The sequence below is a fragment of the Leuresthes tenuis genome, unplaced genomic scaffold, assembly GCF_036924035.1.
Source record: "Leuresthes tenuis unplaced genomic scaffold, fLeuTen1.0.hap1 SCAF_9, whole genome shotgun sequence".
In the NCBI taxonomy this organism is placed as follows: Eukaryota; Metazoa; Chordata; class Actinopteri; order Atheriniformes; family Atherinopsidae; genus Leuresthes; species Leuresthes tenuis.
This window is the reverse complement of record NW_027325363.1, coordinates 4430024-4442725: the sequence shown is the minus strand read 5'-3', so window position 1 is coordinate 4442725 and position 12702 is coordinate 4430024.

The window sequence follows — 12702 nt, the reverse complement described above, 5'->3', positions numbered from 1 at the left end:
ATTTTTTGTTTTTAAGAGCCAGATGCACTAGTTCTGCTGCTGCATTCAAAACAGCCACAACATATGCTGCACATATATACTCATATACATTTTTCAGGGCATGTCCAACTGGGAGGAGGCACTGTATTGCTTTCCTCATAGTTCTCCTCTAATATAATATTCAAACTATTTTCATATTCTATATTTTCATATTTCATACTGGCCAGGCTCCAGTAAAAGATTATATGATTTTAAGTGGGTGCAATTTGTATATTTTGGACCTTTCCATAGTTTTTTTAAATGCTTGTACATTGTGTACCAGTGCGCTAGAGTCCTTGTGACCAGGCTGGTATTTAAGACCTCGCTATGTATTTTTGTCACGTCTTAACTGGGTATTTTATGTTTAAATGTTAACCATATATGTCATTCCTTCTCTTGGAACGGTTATCAAGTGCCTTATGTGTGTATGTGCAATCAAAGCACAGTGAAAACACAGAGAAAAAACGGCTGGTAAAAACACATCAAGGTAAAACATGCAGTACATGAATAATTTCCCTGAAAAATTTGAACCGAAGTTGAGGTAAGAGCACTTGTTTTAGTGCCATCCGCAGCCGATCCATTCCATCAATTACTGCTCATTTCTAAGAAGTTAGTGATGATATGTACATGTGAGTTATTTTGCATGTTGCACGTTATTTTGGAAATTTGCATTTTAACTAATTCATCATCTATAGTATTAAATAAAGGAGCATTTTTAGTGGATACTAACTGATTTTGTCAGCCTTTTAACATTTTTACTGATCACAAAGAAGCACTAAATGTTTCCAAGCAAAATCTATAAAAATATATGTACATCTGTTCATGTGTTATTACTTTTGCCTATGGATTAAACTTCTTGCTGCTACATGTTTTGTTTGTTTTGAGGTTTCAGTTTTTCATTAGTCTGTTTGACACTGCCCTGAAAAAATATGAGTCACTGCAAAACAAGACTGACTTCATAACATGTCTTTGTACCTGTGTGTTTACACTTTGCCACTTGTGTGCCGGTCTTCAGTCAAACTGTCATGTCTGCACATACCACCAGTAGTATAAGGCAGCACCTTGATAAGCAGCAATTCACCCTTGATAGATCACTGTGGTTTTCTGTACAAACACTTGCTACAGAAACATATTGGTAGTAAAAGGTAACAGCGCTTTGTAAAAGAGGGCCCAAGCCAGTGGGAGCTTTTTCAGTTTACTGCTACACCTGACAATGACTCTTTTTAACGAAGTGAAAACAAGCTCCTAAATTAGGACTGAGATATTTTCACCTATTCATATGGTAGGTTTGTCCCTGAGGATCACTCGACCACACAGGCCCTTCTGCCATGATAATTCCTCAATCCAAGAGGGGAAACAATGTGGCCCTGAGGATTTACAGGATTTATAAGCGGAGGGTTTATACATGTAGCAGATACAAAGCAACATTGGCGTTCGTTTGAAGTCAAGTTTCTTACCATTGAAGTTTTTAGCCTCCACCAACTCCTGAAGGAAATCTCTGTCTTTAACAGAAATAACAGGATTATGTGAATATTTCAGTGAGATTGCCGTGACGAGTGCAGCAGTTTCACATTGCATAAGGTTACAGGATTTGTTGTAGTGGAAGCATATTGACTAAAGCACTTTTACGTGCAAAGAAATCAGTACACTGAGGCTCAACTTCAGCAGTTTTGAACTGTATAGCGAGAGAATAATTCCTTCCGGGAAATTTTAACCTTAACTTAAAAAAGTTACTTTTTCATTATCATCCACCCTAAGACCATCTCTAGCAACCTTTTTTTTTTTTTAAATTTTGATCAGGTGGCTTTATTAGCAACTTCCACTTTGCATCTATGTTGCAAAAGAACTTTTAACTTGTTAAGGTCAGCCAATCTAAATTTCACTGTTGCCCGAAACCCTGAATGTTGTTCTTTACAGAATGTGTAGCAGTACAATTATCCAACCAGTCCATTTTAATTTGCATTAGCACTTTTCCACTTGACGTTTGCAATGCACTGAAATGTTTAAATTTGTATTATTTAAATCAGAGGGAGTACACCACAACTCCACCACAACTTAACATACCCTTTGCAAATGCTATGGTAAGTGAAATAACAAAGCAAGTTATTTTGATGGAAATACCACAAGGTAAAAGAAACTCACTGATAGCTTTAAATTGGGTTTTAGCAGGTCAAATGAGGCCTGCAATCTTCAGAAAAGGTTGCTCTGAGTTGAAATTCTGATTTGCTACCATTGCCTTAGCAGCACTTTTATGTAAATCATCTAATCATGGGAAACCTCATTTTATACTCATACCCTTTTTAATAGCCTATCTACATGTAATATTTGGACATTAAGGGTTTGCACTCATATCAGTATTCTGCCTGGTCTTTACAAAATGTTTACACATTATTAGCCCAATAAACTGCTATGCTCTTTAAAAGTCAAATACATTAGTATTTCTTTCTACTTTTGTTGAAGTAAGTAAGAAATCGTATTTTTAATTTGGCACCTGATTTTTTGGCATTTCAAATTAGCATATTGATGTATTGTAATGTGCTTCTTTTAAGTTGCAGAATGGTGCTATTGTGCTCAACACGTGTGTTCTTAATGTTAATTTTGTAACAATACCTGTGAAGGTAAGTTACATGAAGAAAGTCTTCCCCAACACCAGCAAAGAAGCAAAACAATAACTGACCTTCTATTGCAAATTCACAAGAAGCTTTATTTATGCAGGAATATATAAGTGTTAGGTGTAAGTAAAGTGTGATTTCTACGTCTATGAAAAAAGCTGTAAGGCTGTAAAAGTCTGTAAAGGTGGGTTTTTAAAAGCTGCTTAAAAGGATTCAGAGATTCAATAAATCTGAGGGAATACGAAGATGACTCCAGAGAGTTGTGGCTATGACTACAAAGGCCCACTCACCTTTTGTTTTGCAGCTGGAGCATTGGATGGATAAAGACCAAGATCTGAGGATTAGAGGGGTCGAGAGGTGAAATGAGGAACAAAGGCATTCAAAGTATAACTATAACATTATAAATACTGTACATTTTAAAGGAAAGCCAATGGAGGTATGAAAAAGAGTTTGATTTTTCAGTTTCTTTTCAAGTTCTTTTTGTTGCAGTTTATTCAACATTTTGATCTTATTTCATCGTTCCTCTGATGTGTTTATTTCCTTTGGTAGGGCAGCAAAAGTGCTGTCCAAGATGTTAGGACCTCCATCGAGTTTTACTGTAGATAGGGTCCATTTTTCCCTTTGTTCAATTTGCCAGGTATAAACAGATTCATTGCACTCCCGAAGAGATTTCATCATTCATTAAACACAACAAACCCACAGAGACTGAGACTTTTTGCAAACACATCGGTCTTGCCTTTTTGTACCTTTTATGCTGTGGTGATGATGTACAGGCTGAAACTATTACTCCAGATTTTTCCAGGTAAACCTGAAGCTCTTTAGCCCAAGCTTTTGCTGAGCTTTATTTCTGGGGTTTCTTTCTGAGGTTATTCTGAAAACCAACGTGGAACCACCCTCACAGTTTTATTCAGGTGAATCTGATTGTTAATTTGGATCACAGAAAATTCAGCACATTTTAAATCTACTTGAAAAACTAATTTACCCAACACTACAGGGTGTCCATAATTTATTCATTTTAATAACGGTTGTGTGTTCATGTTCTGAACTTATTTCACCATTGAAAGCCTGTGATTGTTTGAAAGTCTTATTTCACTAATCTGATTATACAACATTGGTTCATTAGCATCTTATTTAATGAAAATGTTCTAAATTGCTTACAACTCAGGGTGTCGATAATTCTGATTTGCAGCTGTTATTTTGTCTGAAAAACTGCATGAAAATCTGTGTAGGAGGCTTCTATATCTGAGTTAGTTTGTGTGTCTTTGCATAGACATTATTGAGAGTGAAAGAAACTTATCTGGCAGAGGTAAGTAGTATGCATGACACTGTCTGCTTAATCAGACATTTGAGATGGTTTAATCAACCACTTAAACTTTATTTGCATGTACTGGACCCGCTAATTATAATATGACATCCCTATTCTTAACAAATGCATCCTCTTGACATATCAGTGCATTTGGCAGAAGTGTAAAATATTCAAATCACTCTTTTTTGCATATTATAAACATTGTTCTACAACCTGGATACAGCGACTGGTCATATCAATTATTTTTCAGGGATCAAAATATGTGTTAGCTGTCATCATTTCTGCCCAATCTGGCTTTTTATGTGGTTTGCAACCCATGCAAATTTGCTCCTTTGCTTAAGAAGCAGCCATAGTAATGTGTTTATCCGTGTTCAGGCAGGTGGCCGTGCTTGTTCTGTGTTTCCTCCAGTTCTTTTATAGCATCTTCTTCTGTGGGTTCAATTTGATACCCTCTTGAGCACAGAAAACACATTAGTCATGGACAAACTGTACCCCTTTCTGTTTTTTCCCATGCATTGTGACATATATGTTTATGTAGTATGTTAGTAGTATGTAGTTGCTTTTAGGCTGCCTTAAGAAACAATATTATCAACTATAGCTGCAACTCCACTGAGTCAAGAGGTCACTCCCATCCCCTCATAGAAGTCATCTTCATAACACCAAAATAGAGGCAAGAAAGCATGTGCTGGAGGATTCTTAGAACTGACAGATTGGCAGCGTAACAGCATGATTGCACATCAAGTACAATTAAATACTGTGCTCTGCTTTACTAATAACATCATCCAATGCAGGCATTAGGCGATATCTCAACAACCACCAGAGCATTTATTCATTCTGTAGGCTCAGTTCACCCACTTCCCTTCAAATAGTCGTGGAGTTTGGTGGCATCCATTAATGCGGGAACACCATGAGTGCCACATTGAGCTTCGAATGGTTAAAAAAGTCATTTTTGAGCAAAAACATCAGAGAACTATTTCAAAACATGAGCAAGTCGGTTTTAAATTCATCATCAGACTGCACCAATTTGCAGTTTTATAAGAGAAGTGATGTGACACAAGCTGAAGCTCTGCTGATGCTGGTTTAATTTTCTAATAATCTGCCTTCTTTTAAACCGAGTCTCTGTGTAAACGGTTTATATTTTTCTTGCCACAATGACACAAAACATTTTTGGTATGCATTTTGTCACTTTTTAAACCTTCTCGTGGGACAAACCTCCTTTAATATCGTACTCCTCTGCCCACTATCTACGTCTTAATAGTGCATCCTTTACAGCTAGCTTTGCCTTTGACAAGGTGCCTTTGTTTCTATATGTTTTACTTTATTCTGATTGGGCTTATTAAATGTACTACAGACAGTGCTGGTCATCCATCCAATTTGATCTGTTCTTGAGTTAATTCACATTTCTGTGAAAAGGTCAAATCTAATATAAAGGTAAGCAGCTTTTAATACATTCTTTACAAGATGATTGCAAAAAGAATTCTGTTGCAGATCATTTCTGAAGTCTTTAACCAGTAATTGCATCTCCAATGTACAAAGCTCAAAACTCACAAAACTTGCAAAAACTAGTTTGAGTTTGTGGGTTTGGGTTTTTAATCATAATACATTTTTTAGCAGCATCATTTAGTTGGCTTTGTATTTCTATGTGTGATAAATATTGTCTTCAGTCTATTCGTAGGTAGTGAATACCATGAGGACCTCTCTTCTCTTTCTTTGCCCTGACTATTGTAATATCTTTATTTGAACATGACCTGTGACCAGTTTTTACTTCAGTGCTAAGATATTCACCACACCCAGCCGTGAGTAGATATCCAGCTCCTCAATTTAGAGATGACTTGTGTTAGCATCTTCATTTCTATCTGTTCCTAGGTCAAGTACAAACAAAAACTTCTGCAACCTGCTTGACCTAATGTGCTGCTTCTTTCCTGTCTAAATGGGGTCATGCTACAGAATGTATGTGCAAATAATATGCACCTGCCTCTCCTTTGATCTCCACAGTACGAATCAGTAAAATGGTGTCAGTAGGTCATCTCTAGCGTGGCACAGTATTAAAGACACACTGGTATTATGGGGCACAGATATGTTCCTTGACATCAACCAAATCGAAATGATGGCTTTCAGCTTTATTACAACATCTTACATTCAAGTTTTTTTTAGCCCAGCTGGTTTCCATCTAAATAGTGTACAGTGGATGCTCTCTGGTGTTTTGCACTGCATTTCCTCATCTGCTTTAAATCTAAGGCCACAGCTGTCAAGGTTGTAGTGTGAAAACTGCATTTTTTTCCCCATTTGTTTGCTGGCGCTCAGGCAGTTCTGGGAGATTTGTGACCTCTTAAGATGTCACTCTAATGAGTTTTGTTAATTAAGTTACAAGTGTCTGTCGGGAACTCTTTTTGAGGAACATTTAACTCTTGTAACTTGAAATGAGTGGCCGCCTAATATGTAAAATGGAAACAAATGGGGTATTTAAAACACCAGAGATATTAGAAATATTAGAAAAGAAAAACACATAAATGTTAATCAATTTGAATTACATCTTATTTTATGTGTATCTGGCTCCTGAGTACGGCTGCTACATCTCTGAAAAATGTTTCTAATAAAAATGTAGCATTTTAAACGCTGACTTGACAAGCATAACATCTGGATGGCCATGCTTCACACCCACAGGACAGTTTACAAGCAAAATGCCTTTGACCTCTCTTGGTATGAGTTAGAATATCGATTGTTTCTTCTTGATGACAACCGTGAGTGAGCTGTAATTGATCCAAATCAATTAGAGCACCAAATTTCCAGATAACCATCAGGAAACAGCTCAGTGTGAAAGTCATATGCACTCACTTACTTTTCTTTTGCGCACACACACAACTCTAAGCTGATACCAAAGCAAAACCAGTGTAAAAATATTAAAATATCATAATAAGTGTAGAATTCCGTTGAATTTTCATGAATTTATTAGATGTGTTTTTCTGATTAGAGTAGAAAAATAACTATTTAGGGTGAAACATCAGTCGCAGTAGATGGATTTATCTACAAACAGCATAAATGAAACACATTTATCAAACATAAGAGTGGAAGAAGAAACAAAAGAGATAAAATAATAATTATAAACTGCCTCCAGTGAAGCTATAAAATGAGCACTGTGCTAAATGAGCAAATAGTACATGACATAAATAATCTGACACTTGTTTTATAGGCTTAAAGGCTTTGGTTTGCTTGTTTTTTGTTTGGTGGGGTGGGGGTTGCACATACAATATTACTGACACATCCAGTGATCCAGTGAGACGGCCATTATCTGATAAGAAATCATTCCTTTTTAATTAGAATCTATCTTAATCAGATACATCTACAGTAACACACTCTGTTGGCAACAACAATATGAAAACACACTGGCTTTTCTCATTTCTAAAAGCACAAAATAAAACCTTTTCATTTGTTGCCAGGACAGACATGCTCTATGTTTTTTTGCCAAAGACATAAACTGTTTTTGGTACCACAATTCATCCCTCCCATATGTTAAGAGGTCTGCTTGCAGAGACATCTTCTCACTAACATAATTACTCTTATTGCTCACATTCCGGCTGGTCTGGGGTCTCCCTGCATTTCAGAAATAAAACTTGACCATGATTTTCCTCCGTAAACCACTTTACTCCAGAAGAATCTCTGCCATTGTCAGATCAGCTGAGACCAAGCAATAATAATGAGTCACACAAGCACAGATCATTACAGTACAGTGGAACCTTTGTGACAGAGGCAAACCGCTACAAGCTGTCCATTATCATTGTTTGTGGCTGGTTTCACACATCTTCAAGCACATGCTATGTTTACAGGGTCGATCACCTGCCTCCTACTCAGTCTGAGTAATTGGAAATGACAACTGTTACATATTGCATTTCCAGCAGAGAGGAAATTTAGTTAGTGCTTCAGTAAATACTCTCTGCATCAGCAGGGCCCTTTGCACTTCACATAAGCAGCTGCTAAAATGACCTCAAGATGTTTTTGTAATGATTTTATATTGCATAGTGTGCTCAGAGGAAATTTAGAATGCATGGCATATGGAAAAAGATAGCTGTGAGGATCTCTTCTTTTAGAGATTGCATTTACAATCGTTTTAACACTTGTTTTACTATCATATCCAGTGCGGCAAAACGCTTAGCATAGCGTGCTTTCAAATACTCACCCAAGTGCATCAGTTGACCTTTGGTTAAAAATGCTCCACAGCCACCAAAACACTTCATAAGTCACCAGTGACTCATGCTGCCATAACAATGACAAATGCTATGACCCAGTAATACTACTGAGGCACTGAAATGTTCTGAGGGCTAAAGAAAATAAATACTAGCAACTGTAAGTAGCAGTACAAATCAGTGCATTTGTACATCAGTATAAATTTATTTCATGCTGCTGAAATAAGTAAACCACTCAATTCCAAATCACAAAGTTTGTTTGATTTAAATCTTTTTTATTCAATGTCCACTGTTGCAAATCAACTTCCCATTCTTTGTGGCAGTAAATCATTTAAGCGTTGTGCATATCTTTTCTACATTGCTTTGGCACCAAATGTGTTCTTTCATCACTTCCTCCATAATTCATGAGTACCTCTCTCAGTCAATGTACACCACCAGCAAACGTCTATGCAACTACAACTCATTTTACAGACATCATTCAAAACAGTTATCTCTCAGGTCAGGAATTAATGAAACCACAAAGGTGCTCTGCAGATTAAAAATGTGGCGTATTTTGACGGACAAATTAAACTACATACTTGCGCTAACACAATTTATGATGATGCTGGAAGAAAGTTAAGTGAACTTCTTGCTGCTGTTGCATATATCTGCATATATGTTGCATATCGGCGACCTTGAGTGCCAAGAAAGGTGCCTAACAAATAAAATGTACTATTATTATTACTATTATATCTGGAACTTGTAGTGGTTTGACATTAAAGCTGCCTTTCCATTTTTAGTTCAACATGAAGAAATCCGAGTCAAAGTGGAAGATACAAGCAAACTTTATGCAGTTTGCATGGAAGCTTAAAGTTGCTGGAAGTTTAGGCTCAGTTAACATTTCAGTGCCCCAGTAGTATAACTGGGTCACATTATGTGTCATTGTTGTGGCAGTATGAGGCAATTTTGAGTGAAATATGAAGTGTTTTGGTGTCTGTAGTCTATTTTGTACCAACTGGTAACCGATACCCCTGGGTGTTTTTTTTGTGTTTGCAAGAGAGAACTTGATTGGAAGAAAAGTGCTAAAATTATTATAAAAATTGTTTTATAAGGTTTTTTTTTGTAGCTCTAAGTAACTGTTCTGTTAGTCACAGTTGAGTATATATAGTATACTCTATGCACTATATTAAGCCTGTATCTACATTTTTCATGAAAAAAGTCTCCTCATTTGTGGAGATGGTAACCAAGCAGCAAAGAACTAATTTACTAAGGTTTCTTCTGCTGGACTTCAGTAATTTCATTGAGTTCTGATGTGAAGGTTAACTGTTTTGTGTCTTACTGTCTGTAAAATTAGTTGTAGTTGTAGACCTTTCTGATTGTGTGCATTGACCGAGAGACATGGTCAAGAATTCTGGAGGAAAGCATCCACAGTTTTGCTCACATAGTCTGCTAATTGGGCAAATTTCTCCTCTCAACAGTGGAGATGACACGTTGAGACAAATGTTGAAACTGTAAGAAAAAAAAAACTACAACTCTCAAATCTTTTACAGTAAGACAACAATGCAGACAATACCAAAATGTAGAGATGACTTTTACTGCTTTGTTATTTTGTGTAATAGAAGAATTGTTTGCTTTTGAATTATGCAGATTTTTACATAACAGCATTCAGTTTAATCAATATAAACATTCTGTTGTCTAATCAGTAAAATGCAAATTATAAAAGAAAATGAAAAATAAATATTTGCTGGAGCCCAAGGATTTCATAAATAAAGAATGAGAATTCATGGACTGTGCCATCACAAAGCTGTTAAACATTGAGAAAAAAAAAGAATAGTTCAGCTCATGCCTTTACGTAAGCTTTGGTATAATGCTTGTGGAATAATGAAAGCTAATCATAGAGATTGTGTGCATCCATATCTCTGCTTCCTTTGAACGGGAATAACAGCACCACACAAAGTGAAGAGCAGCACTGTTTGGGTCAATTAGCGGTGCAGCGCCATCACCAGAATGAATGAAAAGCATTTTCTTAGAGGAAGAATGAATCCACCATCAGTAACCCGGTAAAAACATTAGATTATCTTTGTGGTAACTGAAACATTTTTAAAAAACATGGAAGCAGATTAAATGCTTTTTGGCTCATTGTTCACAGAATTTTTTCTTTTCTTTTTTTTTCCACAGAAAATGCATTTTGATTTCTCGGGTGAGAGCTCCGGTTAGAAGTTTATGTTCGGAGGAAGGGGGCATTTTCAGTACAGCTAAGCACGGATCAAGCTGTGTCAATCATGCCGCCGTAGAAAACAAGCTGAGACCACACGATAACGCCAGTGTTTATACAGTCGTTCTGCTTAGTTATTTAGTTTATGAAAATTACTAAAACTCACTGTAAGGTGCTGGTACTGTTTCATTATTGTAATAAACCCAATCAAACGAGGGGCAAACAAGGAATTTTCCAAGCACAATGTTTTCTAACATGTCACATGCTATTTTCATACCAGCTTCTCCCCTCTAGACTGTAATCTGTCAGTGGTATTAAGCAGAAGACATCATTTCACTGCTCTATAATATATATCTAGTTATGTCCTGTCACACAATATTATGTATTTTCAACAGAAAAAAAACTCGGACACATGTTTTGCTGCTGCCATGCCATGTCTTAGAAGAGGAATAAGCTCGGGGCCTTCATTGCACCACGTCAAATACCTTAAAATTGATATATCAGATGGAGCATTTTCACATTAATCATGATGAAAATGATGGAAAATGCCAGAATAGCAGAAGAAACAATCGTGATCATTGGTTTAAAATCAGTGTATTCATGTGTGTTAATGATAAATCAATCCATATTTTCAGTATAGCGCTGCCTGTTGTGTATCTCACCTCTAATTTAACATGTAAATGTTATGAACAAAAGAACCATAATATGAAGACCAAATAGAAAAAAAAATCTGTTTTGTGTATTAAGAAAAGCAAAGCAGTTCAAATGTGCCACTTAGAAGATTCTGCATGTGTGTTTGGTGTTTGGATTGGAATTGTATTTAATCCTAATATCAGCATAAGATTAAAAAAAAAACACCACTATAACAAGATGAAGAGGGTCTCAGCTGGTGTGAAATTTAAATCAGTTGTCTCAAAGCCCAAGCATCACCGCTAAAATTCATTCTTTAGAACAGACAGGGAAAGATTCAGGCTACGAGCCATCAAGTTGGGGTTTAAAAAATGGTCTGCCGAGATTCTCAAACATGAAACAAGCAATTAGTTTGTAATTTATTATTATTATACGAACTGCTGCCCAATTTGTCATCAACAGCTTTGTCACTTCCCTTAAACTCTTAAATGACTTCATGTGTAAAATGCATCAAGCTGTGGATCAACTGTGTCCACAAAACACTTTGCTTTTTTCCTCTTTTGAGCTTCTTTGAACAGCTTGTCTGCTTTCTTTGTTGCACTCAAACTGTGGGCAAAATAGCTTTAAATTCTGAAAACTAATTTACCAGCTATGACTGTTGTCACCTACCCACACATCCAAAACATACAGAAATACGCACAGATATTTCTAATAAAATATGGCTTGCATGTTATGAGCTTTTTTTAAGGAGACATTTAGTCTTCATGTCTGAGAATAAATTAACCTAAAGCACATATTCTGGGCATTTTATCCTAAAATGCAAATGTTTTTAGTAATGCTTTGCATTCCAACAGGCATTGCTGGTTAAACTGAAATTAAAAGGACATAAATAATTAATGCAAATTAACTGATTGCTGCCAGTGTAATGAATTCTAATGCAGGTTATCAATTCTTTAGCAAGCAGTTCACACAAAATAAGAGGCTTTGCCTAACTAAGCTCCTGTCTGCTGTGCAAGATATCTGTCAAAGAAGATATTCACAGAGTGCAGGAAATCTTTAATCACATTTTATTAAAAGAAACACTGCTAAGATCATCTGTGGCTCTTTCAGTCATTCATACTATCCTTGTACTAGTTAATCATTAGTGCATTGTGTGATGGAATTCAACTATAAAAAATTTTTAAAAAAAAAAGTGTTTAAACTTATAAATAATGAATATACACTCACTTATTAGGAAGACCTGTTCAGTTGCTTGTTAACACAAGCAGCTAATCAGCCAATCGCATGGCCACAACTTAATGCATTTAGGAATGTAGAGGTGGTCAAGATAACTTGCTGAAGTTCAAACTGAGCATCAGAATGGGGATGAAAGGGGATTTAAGTGATTTTGAATGCAGCATGGTTGCTGGTGCCAGACGGGCTGGTCTGAGTATGTCAGAAACAGCTGATCTGCTGGGATTATAAAACACAACCGTCTCTGGGTTCACAGAGAACGGCCCCAAGAAGAGAAAATATCCAGTGTGTGGACGAAAATGCCTTGTTGGTGTGAGAGGTCAGAAGAAAATGGGCAGACTGGTTCCAGAAGATAGGAAGGCAACAGTAACTCAAATGAGCACTCGTTCCAACCAAGGAATCCCATCTCTGAAGGCACAACACGTGGAACCTGGAAGAAGATGGGCTGCAGCAGCAGAAGACCACACCGGGTGCTGCTCCTGTCAGCTGACAACAGGAAACTGAGACTACACTTCACACAGGCTCACC